Consider the following 18868-nt stretch of genomic DNA (forward strand, 5'->3'; position numbering starts at 1 on the left):
CGCTCCAGGTTGCATCATGATTCCTGAGGAGATGAGTTCACCAATAATATTCTATGGATACATGTGCGTCCAGAACAATTCCCTTAACTCTTCCTTTCCCTGCACTCTAAAAGCCAGGCCGACCCAACTCTTTGTACATGACCAGCAAAAGCGCTGGCGCTGGCTAGCTTCGACCTTTTCCCCTCTCGTGTCATCAACTTTCTCCGCTGATCATCATCGCCACCTAATTCTTCCCCATTTTTTTCTCCTAGAAAAAAAGGAAAATATCATGCCGTCACCTAATAAATTGCAACCGCCATTGGCGCTGTCCTCGCTATATAACCCTTTGTCCCACATTGTATGAGCACTGCACTGGCCGTGCTAACTGCTAGGTAGCTATAGCTATCGCCTCCCATATATATATACATCCCCAACATTGCAATCGCAAATTTGAAGTGCAAGATATGGGTATTCATGGGGTAGGCTGTCTCGCATTGATCCTGCTCTTTGGCACGTTGATGGCGTTGCCACGGACATCACTCGGCACGACGAGATACTACACCTTCAATGTACGTCCTATTCATGCATTCCAAGCATTCGTGGCGCCGGCTGATCGTTTGCCAATGTGCTTCTTAATCTTCTGTGATTCTGGCAGGTGAGGCTGCAGAACGTGACACGGCTGTGCACCACCCGCGCCATCCCCATGGTGAACGGCAAGTTGCCCGGCCCCAAGATAGTCACCAGGGAGGGCGACCGCGTCGTCGTTAAGGTGATTAACAATGTCAAGGACAACGTAACCATCCACTGGTAAATTTTGCATTCCTCTCTCGTTCCTTCTTAATTTATGCGATCACCCCACCACCTGATGGGACTTCCCAATTTTTTCTACCGGCTGCAAGGACCACTCCCGGTTGCTAGCTATGCTTTTTTTAAAAGGAGGCAAGAGGTGTGCCTCATATATTAATAAAGCAGGAGCAAAACAAAAGAAACAGTTCTGAAAAAAAAAAAGAACCGCAGCAGCTAACCCCAACAAGAGGAAGGGGTTGATAAAAAAAGAGGTAGAGGTATAAGCAAAATTCTCCACACAGAAGCACTAGCCCGTGTCCAAGAGATACACTCAGGGGCCGTTTGGTAAAGCTCTGATTCTGTGGTGAGAGTGATTCTGTAGTGGAAGTAGGGTGAGAGTGATTCTGTGGTGGAAGTGATTCTGTTTGTAAAATCGTTTGATATGCTAGTGGTGGAAGTGATTCCTGAGAGGATATTGTGTTGAAATCGAGGAGAATCAGTCGGGAATCAGGTGAAAACTAGTTTTTTCAGCTCCCACCTCGCTATACAAAACGGGAAGTGATTCCCGAGCGGAATCACTCCCCGACCAACTTGTTTGGCAACGCTGGGAGTGATTCCGAAGCAGAATCAGCTCCAAGAGCTCTACCAAACGGGGCCTCAGTTTCCTCGCTTCCGCTAGGATCCACGCTCTCGCTTCGTTTTTTATTCCCAAGCAAAGTGTTTGCTGTCATTTCAGCGTGACTAAAAACTCTAGCGTTCCGTTCTTTCCATAGTTCCCAGGTGAGAAGCATCACCAGGGACGCCGTAGCTTGTGTTGTTGGTTTGGTCGGCTGAGGACACTGGTCCACCAATCCGCTACTGAGTTGTGTGTCGACCAGCCTGTAGGGTCAAGGGTCATTTGTCAAAATTTATTTCTGATAATGTGTCTATAATTATATTACAGTACACGTGATATAGACATGTTTGAACCTCCGGCTGAAGTAATACCCTACATCATATATAGAGGTTAATATATATGTATTCTCTCAAGTGCAAGTAATATGGCTAGACGATTACAAGCAATAGATTGGATCTAAATTAAGTCGTTGAGTATCTCATATGGTCTTGTTATTTGCGTCGAGTTGAGTTGTATTGAACTGCACTAGGTCGACGAAGTTGTGGGGTTTGTAGAAGTTGTTCTTTCATGGGTCTGGGTCCCTGCCTTATATAGGCCCTGACATCGCCCTGAATCCTATCGTAATCAATGAGGAGTCCTCCGTCTGGTTGATCAAGGCAAGGTAGTTGAATCCAGCTTGGATACTAGTCATCCTCGAGTCGGTTAACCCGATCGAGACTTTTCTAGTATGGGCTTTCATGATCTCCAAGTATACTAGGTCCCGCAGATTCGGATCCACAATATCCAGAGTCATTAAAGATGTAAACAAGATATCGCATTCATATATGATATAATCCTTATGCATATATACCTTATTGTTAGATATTCGACAGTAGCCTCCCTATCTCTACTCAACAAAGAGGATTCACATAAGCGTCTACTCGAGTACTGCCAAGTCTAAACTTGGTCGAGTAAGGCAGAGCAAGCTTGCAATCGAAAGAATTAAGCAAGGAAAAGCTCTGTTCCGAGTATTGAGTGGAAACACTATTGAGTCGAGCGTCCTACCGTTGTCCACACTCGAGACTTGAGAAGGCTTGAAAACTCGACTTCCCGACATCCATCTCTGAGTAGAGTTAAAAAGAAAGCATCCAGATAGGTGTGTAGAGATTTGCATAACGCCATCATCTCGTCTTTCACGCGGAACGAGGCGCCTCAGTAGTGCCTCAAAATATCTTCGAGACAGAAACAATTTCTAGAATCCACCTCAAAAAGGGGATGTTTTCCAAAATTTGTCATGGGATGAGGCCTATTTATTCTTTTGATGAGAGTTTCGCCATTCAACTTCTTCAACTTCCATAGCTAGGTTGCCTTAGAATTTTTCTGATGTTGTCTCTTTCTCTAGCACTATCGCTTTTACTCAGAAACTCATCCTTTAGCCTTAGCACTATCGCTTTTACTCAGAAACTCATCCTTTAGCCTAAATCCAATGGAGGGGACCTCCGACTGGGCGGCCTTGCCATTGGGGGTGTTGGATGTCATCTCCAACAAGTTACAGCATCTAGAAGACTTCGCCTTCTTCCTTGTGTCTGCACCACCTGGCGTGAAGTGCACAGAGTAGCGAAATTTGTGCCCTGGATCTTAAAAGGTCATTTCATGCACAGGGATGGTGTGGTAGAGATGCACCGCATGGGGAGTGACCCAGTTTCCGATCTTTGTCTTCGGGGTATGGCTAGCAACAGTTGGGAGATGATTGGTGCCTCAAATGGGCTTTTGATCGTCATCGAACGAGGGTGCCAGATCAAGGTCAAGTAGTAAATCCAGTGACCGGATGGTTCTCAACCCGACCTCTGCTCTCCTATGACGCGTTCTGGGTGAATCTAGAAGGATGTGTGGTGCGAAGGGATGGGAAACTATTTATCATTGTTGCTCTGAGGATGCCATGTTTTCATGTTCAAATGACCAACGGAGTGCAGTTTTGTATTATAAATGGATCATCACAATGGTTTAAGATTTCCAGCAGCAAGTTTTGGTGGAATACTGCATCCTTTCTGGATATTGCTTCTGAGGATCAAACAGGAGCCATAATGGCATCGGAACAATCGATGCCTGAGTCCGAGTCTTGGCAGCCTACACTAAGGGGAGGTTGACTCATCTTGGCCAGAACCCGTGCATTCTTCCTAAAGATTGGTGACCAAATTGACAATCCGGCTGAACACAATGCTCTAATGTCGGTCTCTCTTAATGCCTTCAATGATTAAATTTGGGAACTGCTAAGATAGGAATATGTTCCTTTGGTGATAGAAAGAACAATCATGTTGGGTATGACGTCCGAGGCCATGCCACCAATTCCTGGAATCACCACGTAGGGCCGAATTCTCAGCTTCCACTGAGTAAACATGGCTCGCAACTGGGATGGATATACGATGCTCGAAACTTCATACCATTGTGGGGGCCTCCAGAACAATCAAATCCCTCATCGGGAATTTTTAGTGGCATTCTTGTATATGGTTGTCGTCCAAGCTTTCCCATTAGAAATGTTATAAATTTTCTAGTATGTTTCCGCTTGATGGTTGTGATGAAAACTTGGGTTTTACTTTGCTTGTCCACCATGCTTTTTCCATTATTTCCTTGTTGGTGAAATAAAGTTAACATGAGTTGATGAAAAAAAACTTATTAGCACATGCCATGCCCATCCTCAAGATTTGTTGACTGAGTATCTGTTGATGCCTGAAAACTCAACTAGACAAATTGTGAGATGCATTGGTCCTAGAGTATACACTTGAAGCAACCAAAAAAACCAGAGAAGAGACTAGTACACAACTAGAAAAAAAAATAACATGATGATGTTTTTTCTGCAAACTTTCACCAACTTGTGTATTTGACCTACATACGAATATGAACTCGATGAGAAACACATATGGGATCAAGTAGAACAGCAAAATCTTGTGGGCCGTTAGACATGAGATGTCTGACAATCTCTTATACCATTATGCCTTATGAGGTGTAGTTATTCGTTATCGACCAAACACATGCCTCTGTGGGCTCTATCCAAAGAATTCGACACAAAGCGAGATAAACTTTTGCAAAAACACATGTATTTATAGAATATGATAGTATTATGGAGCCCTCGACTCTCTGGTCGAGGAGAATAATGCTCGATCAGGGAGTAAGAAAGAACATATATGTATCATCAAAAATATATGATGTAGCCCCCAACTCTCTACTCGATGACTGAATCAAGTGGAGAGTAAAGTCGTATCATCGAAAGTATGTAATGTAGCCCCCGAACTCTCTCTTTGATGTGATAATCAAGACAGACAGTAGAGCTGTAGCATCAAAAGATACATGGCGTGGCCCCTGACTCTTCGCTTAATATCTAAGTTTGAGTAGAATGAAGAGCATAGCACTGGCATTAAACAATGTAACTCACTGCTCTCTGATTAACATGATAGTTAAATAGAGGTATAAGCATAACAATATATGATGTAGCCCTCGACTCTCTGCTTGATAACTGAATCGAGCGGAGAGTAGAGCATAAGCATCGATTCCTTCCTCTCGACAACACGCTCAAATGTGTCAGCCCTCGAGCATATGGATACAATTTTATTGCAGTCATCAATGAATCTGATCAATTGGGTAGGTGAGTATTAAAACCCACTCCCGCTTGTGCTCATTTTCACTATATCCTTTGATTTGATGTGTCATAATGATGTGGCACCCCTCTTTGCAGAGATTAGAAAAGTCATAACACCTCAGCAACGCCTTGACTTCTGCTAGACGCGTCATGCGACTGAGGTGACATCATCATCATGCTCGGGGCTATCGAATCTTGGTGGCGTCGTTCCCACAGCAATCAATAAGGAAAATTGAGACCATTTGTTCTCACCCCGTTTCCTTCCTTTCTCCTTGCACACTACCCAGTGGAAACTTGTAGAGCTTCAAATCATAGCCTCCACTCCATCGTCATCTCTCGAGTCATGTCCAGAAATTAGAGGAGGAGGACCTCTCACCCCAAGGCCTCTCGCTAGGGTTCCAACCAGCGTCATCATCATTTCCTCTGATGAGGAGGGATCGAGTGAAAGGCCTAGGAGGAGAGGAAACATAATTTTGCTTAGAGGTCATCGACCTTTCACCCGCCACCTCCGGCATTTCCTTGACAACAATGCTGCGGAACTAACGGCACAAGAATCGGTGATGTGGGCCGCGTAGAAGGGAGATGACAATGGTGGTGATATTGATGAGACATCAACTAGGTTGCCAATGAGGTCTTCGGTGATAGAGCCCTCGAGCCTCCGATAGTGAATAAAGCACGGTTGTCTTCTTCATCGACAACCGCCAGATCATCTCTGCACCCTGCAAAGGACCACTCAGCGTCGCCGACGCTGGTCAGTAGCTCTAGAAAGGCCTTCACCTCGGCCACTCCCCCTAACCCTTATGATGGCCAGCAGCCAATCCCCAGGACGATAAGTTACCGCCCCAAAGAGGAGCAAAGAAGATTCCTCAACTCGTTCGAGGGCAAGTAGGGATCCACATACTTCTGAACTCTTGGAATGGTGAATCTTCACTATTTGTAAGAGCTAGGCAAACCCTTTCTATCAACTTTGCGCTAGCCACATAGGTTAGAAAGAGAAAAGTTTGTAGTAGAATAGTCAGTCTGAAAAAATTGTAATCGACCTACCTTCAAGTTACCTTAACTATGAATGAAACTGTTGAAGTTGGTCCATGTTCCACGGGTGTTCGAGTATCTTGCTGTTTGGAGTAGATAATTGTACTTATCTAGGTTGAGTAACTTCGACTACTATGTAGGGTCCTTCACAATTAGGTGATAACTTATGGTGCCTTGTTTATTTCTGCATCTTTCATAGAACAAGGTCCCCGGCAGTGAGTTTCCATGGTTAGATTTTTTTTTTACTATGATATCTACGCAATATTTGTTGATACTTGGCTGCTCGAATGGATGCTCGATCATGGTAATCCTTGATTAGATTGATATCGTCCACTCGTAACTGCTCTTGACCTTCTTCTGAGTAACTTTCCACTCGTAATGATCCAAACTGCAACTCAGTCAGAAGCACTACCTCTACTTCGTAGACTAAAAATAAAGGAGTTTTACTGGTGGCCCTGTTAATCGAGGTACGAACGAACCATACCACCGAGGGAAGCTCTTTCACCCAATGTTTCAAGTAAGCTTTAAGCCTGTCAAAAACCCACGTTTTGATACCTAGCGAGACTATAACATCGGCGCGCTCAACCTGATCGTTACTTTGAGGGTGAGCTACTGAAGCAAAATGCCAAATTCTTCATAGAACGCAGTGAAGGTACTGCTTCTGAACTATCTACCATTGTCTATAATTATCCTATATGGAATACTGTATCAAGTAATTATGCTCCTCATAAACTTCTTGACCGCTTATGTGGTTATCTTTCCCACGGGTTCAACCTTGATCCACTTAGTGAACATGTCGATAGCCATGAATAGGAATTTAAAACCACCTTAGGCCCTTGGGAACGGTCCTAGAATATCCAAGCCCTAGACAAAGGAAGGCCAAGAAAGAGGGGTTGTTTGCAGAGCTTGGGTTCATCGAGTGATCTACCTTCAAAAAAAAATAGAAGCTTTCGCACTTTTTAACCAGCTCAGAAGCATCCTGGAGGGCAGTCGGGTAAAAGAATCCTTGGCGAAAAACCTTTCTGACCAAAGTGCAATAAGATGCATGATTACCACACATGCCTTCATGGATATCGAGCAATATCTTTTTGCCCTCTTCCTGAGTGATGCACTTCATCAAGATTTTGTTACTCCCCTTTCAGTAGAGCTTGTCGTCTACCAAAGCATATAGCTTGGACTTACGAGCAATTTTCTCTGCAGACGCATCATCGTCAGGGATCTCTCGACCTTCGAGATAGGCTCAAAATGGAGTCATCTAAGATGGTTCATGTTCGAGTAGTGTAGATACTATGTCTGCGGATCAAGGCCTCGCTGACCTGACAAGACTGCTGGTCGAGTTGGGCAGCATCTGAGCTTGAAACTATTGAGACATATGGTTTAAGGAGTTTCTCGATGAAGACTCCTGCAGGTGTTGGAGAACAGGACGAAGCGAGCCTGGCGAGGTCATCAATGGTGGAATTGTCACTTCTTCGGATATGTGTGATTTCCTGTAGGACTGACAATGACAACTAGAGGGGGTGAATAGACGCCTCATAAATTTCTTAGATATCCTTCTCCTATTTTATCACCCAACGCTCCTCAAAACTCAAGCAAAAGAAAAATGGAGAGATACTTAGTTGCTATGGAAATTTCCAAGAAATAAAATGGCTATTATGGGTGTAGATGAACACTAGGTTCCATTTACACTCATCCCATGCACCATCGCAATCAAAGATAGCAACTTTGACGGAAGAAAAATTTAGAACCAAATAAGAGAGCAATGGAAGAAGAAATTGTCCAAGTTGAAGATTTAGAGGCAAGTGAATTCAAACCCCACTTGTATACATTCATATGTGAACTTTATGCCTCTAGCAATAAGAAGAACAATTTCTCATTGTAAGATAATTTCAACATTCAACCAAAAACCAAAATCATAACCAAAAAGGAAAAATTGGCAACCAAGCAAGGGAGCCAATAGAGGGAAACTAGAAGGAGATGAACACGAATATCAAAAGTAATAATCACTTCATTTCTCACAAAGGTCAGTCCTCTTTTCAAAAGATTACAAGATGTTGTTCTCATAAAAAGCTATCACCTATTACAAAGGCCAAGCTCTCACAAGACACTCGCAACTAGCACAAGTGTGAAGTCAGGAGTACTAGCGAAATTCAACGCCGAATGGACAAGCATTGAAGAAACAAGGCCAAGTGAGGTTGAAGACCACTGGACGCTCTTCTTCGATGGATCGCTCATGCTTCAAGGCTCGAGGACTGGCATTGTACTTAAATCCCCAATAGGCGATGAACTCAGGTACGTTCTCCATTTTGATTTTAAAGCTTCTAACAATATAGTAGAATACGAGGGACTAGTAAACAAGCTTCGCACAGCTGAATAACTTGGAATCAAGTGACTTCTCATGAAAAGGGACTCACATCTAGTTGTAATCTAAGTACAAAAGGAGTACCAGTGCTCAGACGATAACATGGCAGCTTACCCGAACGAGGTGCGAAAGGTCGAGTAGAAGTTCAAAGGGTTAGAAGTAACTCACATTAGGAGGAGTGACAACTCCGGTGGGGATGAACTAGCTAGACTCGCTTCTTTTGGAGCTCTGGTACCCGTAGGAGTCTTCATTGAGAAACTCCTCAAACAATATGTCCTAACAATTCAGCAAACGGATGCTGCCAACTCGACCAGCAGTCTGGTCCAATCAGCGAGGCAAAACCCGCAGACACGGATGTTGCACTACTCGAAGGTTGAGACATCCCTGATGATGATGCATCTGCAAAGGAATTGCTCATAAGTCCATTCTCTACGCTTTGGTAAACAGCAAGATCTACTGAAAAAGGGAGTAACAGAATCTTGATGAAGTGCATCACGCAGGAAGAGGACAATAAGATATTGCTCGATATCTATGGAGGCATGTGTGGTAATCATGTGTCTTGCCTCACCTTGGTCAGAAAAGCTTTCCACCAAAGATTTAATTGGCTTACTGCCCTCCAAGATGCTTCCGAGCTAGTGAAAAAGTGCGAGAGCTGCCAATTTTTTAGAAGACAGACCACTCACCTAGCTCAAGCTCTACAAACAATTCCTCTTTCTTGGTCCTTCTCCGTCTGGAGCTTAGATATCCTGGGACAATTTCCAAGAGCCCAAGGTGGTTATAAGTTCCTATTCATGGCTATCGACACATTCACTAAGTTATCGAGGCTGAACCTGTGGAAAAGATAATCGCAGACGCAGCTAAGAAGTTCATGAGGAGTATAATTACTCAATTCGGTATTCCACATCGGATATTTATGGATAATGGTAGTCAGTTCAGAAGCATGACCTTTACTGTATTCTGTGAAGAATTTGGCATCAAAACAAGTTTCACCTCAGTAGCTCACCCATAAAGTAATGGTCAAGTTGAATGTGCTAATGGTATAGTCTTGCAGGACATCAAAACTCTGGTCTTCGACATGCTAAAGGCTTACTCGAAAAGTTGGGTGAAAGAACTTCCCTCGATGCTATGGGTCGTTCGAACTTCGACTAACAGAGCCACCGATGAAACTTCATTTTTCTTAGTTTAAAGAGCAGAGGCGGTGCTCCCGACTAAGTTGTAGTTCAGACCATCATGAGTGGAAAGTTACTCGGAGGAAGGGCAAGAATAATTACGAGCGAACAACATCAATTTACACGAGGAGTATCGCGATCGAGCATCTATTCGAGCGGTTAAGTATCAACAAGCGTAGCACATGTATCATAGTCAGCAGATTGAGCTTAGAAAACTCACTACTAGGGATCTTGTTCTACGAAAGGTGCCGAAACATGCTAGGTGTCATAAGTTATCACCCACATAGGAAGGACCCTATATAGTGGTCGAAGTTACCCGACCTAGATCAATGCAGCTATCTACTCCAAATGGTGAGATACTCAAGCACTCATGGAATATCGACCAACTCCAAAAGTTTTATTTATAGAAAAGGTAAATTATAGGTAAGTTAATTAAATTTGATTCGATTAACTACTCGATTACATACGTTTCTTCTCTGTCTCACCTGTGTGGCTAGTGCAAAGTTGACATAAAGTATTCGCCTAGCTCTTGCAAACAGTGCAGGTCCTACTCTCTCTTGAATGAGTTGAGGAACCTTCTATACTCCTCCCTTGGACGGCAACTGATCACGCCGGGGACCGGACGCCGGCCAGCGTAAGGTCTAGGGAGAGTGGCCGAGGTGAAGACCCTACTGGAGCTACTGAGCGGCACTGACGATGCCGAGTGGCCCTCTGAAGGGCGCGAAGGCGTTCTGGCGATTGTCGACGGAGAAGATGACCGCACTTTCTCTACCACTAAAGATTTGGAGGCTCCATCGCTAAAGACCTTGTCGACGTCCTAGTCAATTATCTCATCAAGATCACCACCATCTTCATCTCCCTCCTACACGGCTTGTGTCACTCATTCCGCAATGTCGACATCAAGGAAACGCCGAAGGTGGCGAGTGAAGGGTCAGTGACCTCCGATGAACATTCCATTTTTTTCTCCTCTTAGGCATTTCGATCAATTCCTCCTCATCAGAAGAAACAATGATGACTCCCAGAGGAACCATGGTGATGGGCCTTGGGGTGAGGAATCCTATCTCTTCACTTTCTGGACCGAGCTTGGGAGATGATGGTGGAGTGGAGGCTATAGCTTCAAACTGTATGAGTTCTACTGGGCGTGTAGGGAGAAAGGAAAGAGATGGGGTGAAAAACCAACGGTCTCAGTTTTTACTCTATTTATAGTCATGAAAACGGGTCTCACTGTACATGTGGAGCTATCAAGATCAAATATCGCTAGGCGTGAGGGCGAGACAGCCTCGGTCGCGCGGCACGTCTGGCGGAAGTCGAGGCATCGTTGAGACGTTGTGACTTGTTCAATCTCTACGAAGAGAGGTGCACGATCATTATTGCACGTCAAATCAAAGTCTATGGTGAAAATTAGCACGAACGGCAGTGAATTTTTAATCACCTACCTAGCTGTTCGAATACACTTGATGACCATAACATAATCTCAACCACCCATTTGGGGGTTGGAGTCATCGAGTATGTGGTCGAGAAATAGAAGTCAATACTTATGCTCTACTCTCCACTCGATATAGCTATCGAGTGGAGAGTCGAGGGCTACATCATACTTTTTTGATATTTCTTGCTTCTCTTTCTGTTTTTTTTGTTATCATACCAACCTGAGAGCCAAAAGCTACATTGTATAATGTCAATGCTTATGCTTCACTTTCTACTCGAATTCAGTCAAGGAACGAAGGGACAAGGGCCACGTCAAGTATATTTTGGTGCATATGCTCTACTCTTTGCTTTGATTATCATATTAAACAGAGAGTCAGGGGCTACATCACATACTTTCGATGCTATAACTTTACTCTTTATCCGATCCAGTCATCAAGTAGATAGTCGAGGGCTATAACACCATACACTTTCAATAACACAGGTATGTCACACCATACACTTTCAATAACACAGGTATGTTCCTTTCTACTCGTAGATCGACTAATCTTCTCCTCGACCATAGAGCCAGGGGCTACATAATAATACCATATTTTTCATAAATTTTGTATATATCTTTTGCAAAAGTTTATCTAGATTTGCATCAACTAATTTGGATAAGAGCCGGTAGAAGCATATGTTGGGTTGATGACGGACAACTACACCTAATAAAGCATAGCAGCACAAGAGATTGCCAGACATCTCATGCCTAACGACTAGAAATATTCTGAAATTCTAGTCGATCCCATGTGTGTTCTCTATCTAGTTCATGTCTGTACGCTGGTCAAGCGTGCAAGTCAGTGAAAGTATGCAAAAGGCCATCATTATTTTCTGCTTCTAGTTTTACACTAAGTCTTTTCCTTTATCTTACGGTTGTCTCGAGTGATTACTCCAGGGCCAATATTTCTAATCGTTCGTCTAGTTGAGTTTTCAAATATCAATGAATATTCGATCAATAAATCTTGAAGGTGGTCTTCACGCCTATAGATCAAGATTGCATCTACTCATGCTAACTCTATTTCATTGATAAGAAAATAGTGATAATAGCATGTTAGATAGTCAAAATATCATCAATGTTTCATTACAACCATCAGACAAAAGCATGTAAAAAACCTACTACTTGATTAAGTAGAAAGTTTCGGTGATATCCATTTACAAGAATACCACTTGAAATTTCCCTCAAGGGATTTGGTCCTAGAAACATCGCCATGATAGGAAACTTCAAGCACGTCATAATCGTCCTAGTGGTAAGTTGAGTTCACTCGATCGAAGCTACACCATCCAGAAAATCCGAAATACGCCACCAAACTTGCCACTAGAGATCTAAAACCACCGTGATGGTCCATTGAGAAGATAAACATTCACTCTTTTCGTCATCTAAAGATGAAAGCATGGCATCCTCGGAACAATGATGATGAATAATTTTCCATCCTTTTGAACTGTGAACCCCTCTAGGTTCACCCAGGACGCATCATAGGAAAATGATATGACATTACAGAACCATCCGATCACCGGGTTAATTACCCTACCTTTAATTTGATGCCCTAGCTTGATGACGATCAAAAGCCCATTCGAGGCCCAATCATCTCTCAGTTGTCGCTGACTGAACCTCAAAAATGAAGGTCGAAAACTGCTTCACTTCCCAAGTGATGGACCTCCACCAAGCCATCCTCATGCAAGAGTGGTCCTTTTAGGATCCAAGGAGCAAATTATGCCGTCCTACGCACTTCACGCCATGAGGTGCAGACACAACGGAAGAAGGCGAAATCTTCTGGATGTCACAATTTGTTGGAGATAGTGTCGAGCACTCCCAAAGACAAAGTTGCCTAATTGGGAGTTTCCGCCATAAGATCCAAAGTGAAAGATGAAATCTTTGAGTAGAATGCGAACAATGGTGGATGAATTCAAAGGGTGAGACTGCAGAGGAGGCAACGAGGCTAAGACAATGACGATGAAATTTTCCCCTCAAACAATTAACTAGGCCTTGCCTCAAGATGAGACTCAAAAATTGTTTCTGCTTCGGATAAAAATTATGGTGCTTCGATCGGTGTGAAAAGTGGAATGATGGTGATGTGCGAATCTCTGGGCTGTGTGAATCTCTGCACACCCGTCTGATCGCATTTAATGCGTCTATACCTATTGTTTCAAATTTTGGAAGGTTTTTTAGTTCTACTTAGAGACGGATGTCGAGAAGTTGATATTACTGGTCCTTATTGAGTCTCGAGTGCGGATAACAACAGGGTGCTCAACCCAAAAGTGTTTCCACTTGATACTCAGAACAGGGCCTCTCCTTATTTGATTCTTTTGACTATGGGTTCGATCTACCTTACTTGACAAGTCTTGGACTTGGCGGTACTCGAGTAGGCGTTTGTAGAAATCCACCTGCTGAGTAGAATTAGGGGCAACTGTTGAATATCTAATTGTAGGGTATATACGCATAAGAAGTATGCCATATATGGATGGAGTATGTCGTATGCATACTTAACAACTCCGTAGATTATGGAACCGAATCTGTGGTACCTGATACATCCAGATAGAAGGTGTATACTAGAAAGGCCTCGATTGCTTACCTAACTCCAGAAGACTAGTATCCAGAATAGATTTATCTACTTAGATGATAAAGAAAAGGACTCCCTATCAACTATGGTTAGATAGGAGGCAGTACATTACCCCTATATAAGGCGGGGATCCAGATCCCCTGGGGGAGGTTCTTTCTCTCGGCGATTGGAGGCAGGCATTAAGACCTTAGCGTAGAAGAAACATGATGACTTTATCTCTAGGTTAGACTAGATCGATCTACTCTTTGTAATAGGTTAGTCACATTACATGTACTCGAGTGAATACATACACATAATCATCTACACAGGATGTAGGATATTACTCCAACCGGAGGCCCAAACCTGTATACATCATGTGTGTCTCGCTTCATGTTTGATCTTTGATTCATGAAGGTAACCCTGTTATTTCTGGACACATTATCAGGAATAAATCCTCAACATTGAACATCGGCAAGTCTCTCCCGCTCCCGATCTCTCGGGTTGTCTTGTCACTTGCATTGACATCCCATTCGCTTGACTTCGTCAATACGCCATCTTCGTCCTTCCTTCCATGCTTTACTTGACCTCCATATGCATAGCTAGGATCACCCTTGATTTTGTTTGGCATCCTTGATCGTCCGGCACCAAGCACCCTACTTTGTCCTAATCATCCTGTTGTTGACTGGTAAGTTGCATCCATCCCCTACACATCAAGAGACAAGCACACACATCCTCAGCTTAAGACACATCACCAAAAAATCGTGAATGCTGGATAATCCGATGTTCACAACTTCTGAGCACCGGACCATCCGACGTGTACTTCTTCTCCAGACCAACTATCTTGCAACCCATTGCTTAAGATTTGAGCGCAGCGCTGCTTTCTCTCAAGTTAGTTGTCGATGTTCCTATGCAATATTGAATCTCAAAATCACGTCTAGGGCCATATGGAGCTCAAGTTTGGTTTGTGAGAAAAGGGATCGACTCCACTGTCTGAGGCCTTTGGTGGTTGTGGACAACTTGCGGTCAAGGTGATGCATTGGTTCCAAATGTACACAAGGTTGAGACCAAAGGTTGTGAACAACATCTAGAAAGTCGGGGGTGCGCATCCAAAAAATTTCGAACTTGAAGCTCCTTGGCTTTTGGGGGGCATCGAAGCTGGAGAGGAAGAATAGACAATGGTTGGAGAGGGAAGTAGAGAGGGCTTGCAGGACATGTGAGCCGAATGCCATATCGCACGCTTGGTTGGCAAAGACACCATCTAGGCATTCTCTTGCTCATTGCTCCATGTGTACTTTCTATTCTGAAGATGGGTTTCCTTTAGCTTACACTGATTTATGGCGCTATGAAACTGGCTCATTAACTTTTGGTTAAGGTTGTTGTTGTTCTTGTTCCAAGCTTGATAGGTCATGTCAAAGTCCCTAAAGATGAGCCACTGCGTACCGTTATGCGGCTTTAGCGATATGATTTACTGAAGGAAATCGGGTTTTGTGGAATGCGGAACGGGGCATAGACCACGGTGATGAAAATGGTCTTCAGGTTTTCAGTGAGTATAACCGTTGCTGAGAGGGTGTATTGCCGGATTATGTGGTTGTCAACAAGAACAGCCTGGTCATCCCAAAAACTCGAGCGTACCTCTCCTGGTTGGTTAGCAACTAAGTGTTGTCACTTTTTTTTTCTGGATGCGATCAGCTCGCCCCTTTTAGCGAAGAACTCGAGCTGTTTTAGCTCTTCCAGGACGTACGTGCATGCACGGTAGTAATGGATTTGTTTGGTTGGGTGGTGCTTGCGTGCAGGCACGGCGTTCGGCAGCTGCGGACGGGGTGGTACGACGGGCCGGCGTACGTGACGCAGTGCCCGATCCGGACGGGGCAGAGCTTCGTGTACAACTTCACCGTCACGGGGCAGAGGGGCACCCTGTTCTGGCACGCGCACGTCTCCTGGATGCGCGCCACGCTCTACGGCCCCATCGTCATCCTCCCCAGGCGCGGCGTGCCCTACCCGTTCCCCAAGCCCTACAAGGAAGTCCCCATCATCTTCGGTGCGTGCTGGTGCTCTGCGTATATATGCATGGCCTGATAGTAGACTACAAGAATCTGACATTGCGCTGTCCGTCATGGTGCAGGAGAGTGGTTCAACGCGGATCCCGAGGCTATCATCGCCCAGGCGCTTCAAACTGGGGCAGGCCCAAACGTATCAGATGCGTTCACCATCAACGGGCTTCCTGGGCCGTTGTACAACTGCTCAAGCAAAGGTAAAAACTGCGAATTTAGGCCCATTAACAAAGAACCTTTTTAACAGTTTGAAGCTCCAAAGCTTATTCGGGAGCCTGTGCACAATTGACGATCCATTTCCTCTCTCACAAAAAATAAAAATTGACGATCCATGTGTTGCCCGAGCTTTCCCTTCCCAGACACGTTCAAGCTGAAGGTGCAGCCCGGCAAGTGGTACCTGCTCCGGCTCATCAACGCTGCGCTCAACGACGAGCTCTTCTTCTCCATCGCCAACCACACGCTCACCGTCGTCGACGTCGACGCCGCCTACGTCAAGCCGTTCGACACGGACATCGTCCTCATCACGCCGGGCCAGACCACCAACGTGCTCCTCCGCGCCAAGCCGGACGAGGGCTGCCCCGCAGCCACGCACCTCATGCTGGCGCGCCCCTACGCCACGGCCGCCCCGGGCACCTTCGACAACACCACCGTCGCGGCCGTCCTCGAGTACGCGCCGCCAGGACACATCAAAAGCCGCCCGCTCTTCCGGCCGTCGCTGCCGGCGCTCAACGACACGGCCTTCGCGACCAACTACAGCGCCAAGCTCCGGAGCCTGGACAGCCCGGACTAGCCGGCCAACGTGCCACGGCGCGTGGACCGGTCCTTCTTCTTCACCGTGGGGCTCGGCACGACACCGTGCCCGGCGAACCAGACGTGCCAGGGGCCCAACGGCACCAAGTTCAAGGCGTCCATGAACAACGTGTCCTTCGACATGCCCACCACGGCGCTCCTTCAGGCGCACTACAATAACATCGCCGGCGTGTACACGACCGACTTCCCCGTTATGCCGCTGGAGCCGTTCAACTACACGGGCCCGCCGCCCAACAACACGAACGTGTCGAACGGGACCAAGGTGGTGGTGCTGCAGTACAACACGAGCGTGGAGGTGGTGATGCAGGACACGAGCATCCAGGGCGCCGAGAGCCACCCGCTGCACCTGCACGGCTTCGACTTCGTCGTCGTGGGGCAGGGCTTCGGCAACTACGACCCGTCCAAGGACCCAGCCGGCTTCAACCTGGTCGACCCTGTGCAGAGGAACACCGTCAGCGTGCCTGCCGGTGGTTGGGTCGCTATCAGGTTATTTGCGGATAATCCAGGTGAGTAGTCAGCGAAATTGTTTTGTCATTGCAATCGTTCGATGACAAAATAGATTGCTAAACACTTGGTTCTTAAAAAAAATGATGTGGCAGGTGTCTGGTTCATGCATTGCCACCTGGAGGTGCACACGAGCTGGGGGTTGAAGATGGCATGGGTGGTCAACGACGGTCCGTTGCCTGACCAGAAGCTGATGCCTCCGCCGTCCGATCTTCCCAAGTGTTAAATATCGATCAACGTTGACATTTTTTTTCATTTTCCATTCTTCCAAATATTAAACAGTGTACCATTGTTTTTACTTCATTTTCTTCATGTGGAGTAGTTTGAAAGCTTTTGTTGCAACACATACTCAATAAGAATAGTTTCATGAATGGATGAGTTTGTAATTAAATAGAGTACTTTTCATAAACTTATTTGAGAAGGTTATTTATCATATTTGGAGATGTATCACTAATTGCAACTTGGAGGTATCGCAAATTGGTACCAAATTTTAGTACCTCCTAAGTTATAATTTTAATAGGTCTTAGTAACTTTCCGAGAATTGTAAAAAAAAAACTCTTATATGAGTACTATGCAACACGGCTATTATAGTACCACGTGTTATAAATGGGCCGTCTGAAACCTGGGCCATTGGGCCTTTACCAGATACTACCATGAGCTGACTAGTGAGCATTTTTCTATTTTTTGCAACGGGCGGGGAAGCTTCTTCCGCTAACTGTAAGACTCTCTTCGGAATCTAGAATCCCTTTACAACTGATTTTTTTTTCTCTTCAACGCTACAAAGCGCTACAAAGGTTTCGCTTTACAGTTTTTATCATAAAGAGATTTTTAAGATCATTTCTTTAGGGATTGGATTCTCTCTCCTTTCTCTTCAGGGCTCCTCAAAGTAAAGCTGTTGTAGATAAGAGGAAATAAAGATAATAAGAATGAGAAAGATAATTGAAAAAAAATATAGTTAAAGATAGTCTTAAAAAAAGAGACAGCACCTGTACCGGCCTAGGCTAGAACGCGGGCTAACGTACTGGCAATCAATCAGCTTTGCGAACCGAGTTACGATCGGTTCTTAACTAGTGAGCAACAAAACTGTGAGTCACAGATTTTGGGAATAGCACCATTGTTATTAGGTTTAGGATTTTTTTTTTCCAGTTTTTACTTAACGGGTAAAACGCGTAACTTAAGAATCGTTCTGTGGCCCTCCTTATGAATGCCTGATGTGCATAATTTTATGAGTTTTTGCACCCACCCTGTGTTCCTGATGCTCATAATTTCTACAGCATCCCATCCAAAAAACAAATCTACTTCATAGTATTCTGTTTCTCTCTAGGCTTCTGTTAAGTCCATGTTCTGTCAAAAATGGCCAGCCCAGTTGTCCTATGCGTACGTAGTAATCGCTACTGTCAGTTTTAGAGTTCCAATTTTCAACAGGATACTGTCGGAATTCGCACTACAAGTTTCTGAATGCCTTCCAGTTCAACTAGAATGGGCAAGAATCGATAAGACAATTCATTCAGACACGAGGCCTCTCGTAAGATCATCTCTAGTAGATACTTTAAAAATTCGTCCCTTATAACACTATTACAGTATCCTCTAATACTATTACAATATCATTTATTTTTTACATCTCCAGCAGCTACCATATTTCCTACCTTCTATTACTCTCCTATTCTTCACGGGCCCACATGCATACTGTAAACAGTGATACGAGAGCTGTCGAGCTCCCGCAAAAAAGCTATGCATGTATCCCTGTAGTGGTAGAAAAAGGCTCTGCTGTAGTGACGCACAGTAATACGGAAGTCTCAAATTCATGCGCTACAGTGCAGCACAGGGAAGCCGATCGCTTTTGAGGACTTCGCTGGAGCTGGCCTAAGTCCTATGAAAGCAGATGGTTGTAAGTATTGCCTTTGTTTTCGTTTACTTGTCATTAATTTTTTATTGTAGCAAATTTAAATTT

The 18868-nt window shown here is 44.7% G+C and overlaps 1 pseudogene; it reads left to right on the top strand.

The window, feature by feature from the left end:
- Positions 1-450: 450 nt before the first annotated feature.
- On the top strand, positions 451-17150 carry LOC133914388 (laccase-10-like; annotated as a pseudogene).
- Positions 17151-18868: the final 1718 nt, after the last annotated feature.

The sequence above is a fragment of the Phragmites australis genome, chromosome 4, assembly GCF_958298935.1.
Source record: "Phragmites australis chromosome 4, lpPhrAust1.1, whole genome shotgun sequence".
Taxonomy (NCBI): Eukaryota; Viridiplantae; Streptophyta; class Magnoliopsida; order Poales; family Poaceae; genus Phragmites; species Phragmites australis.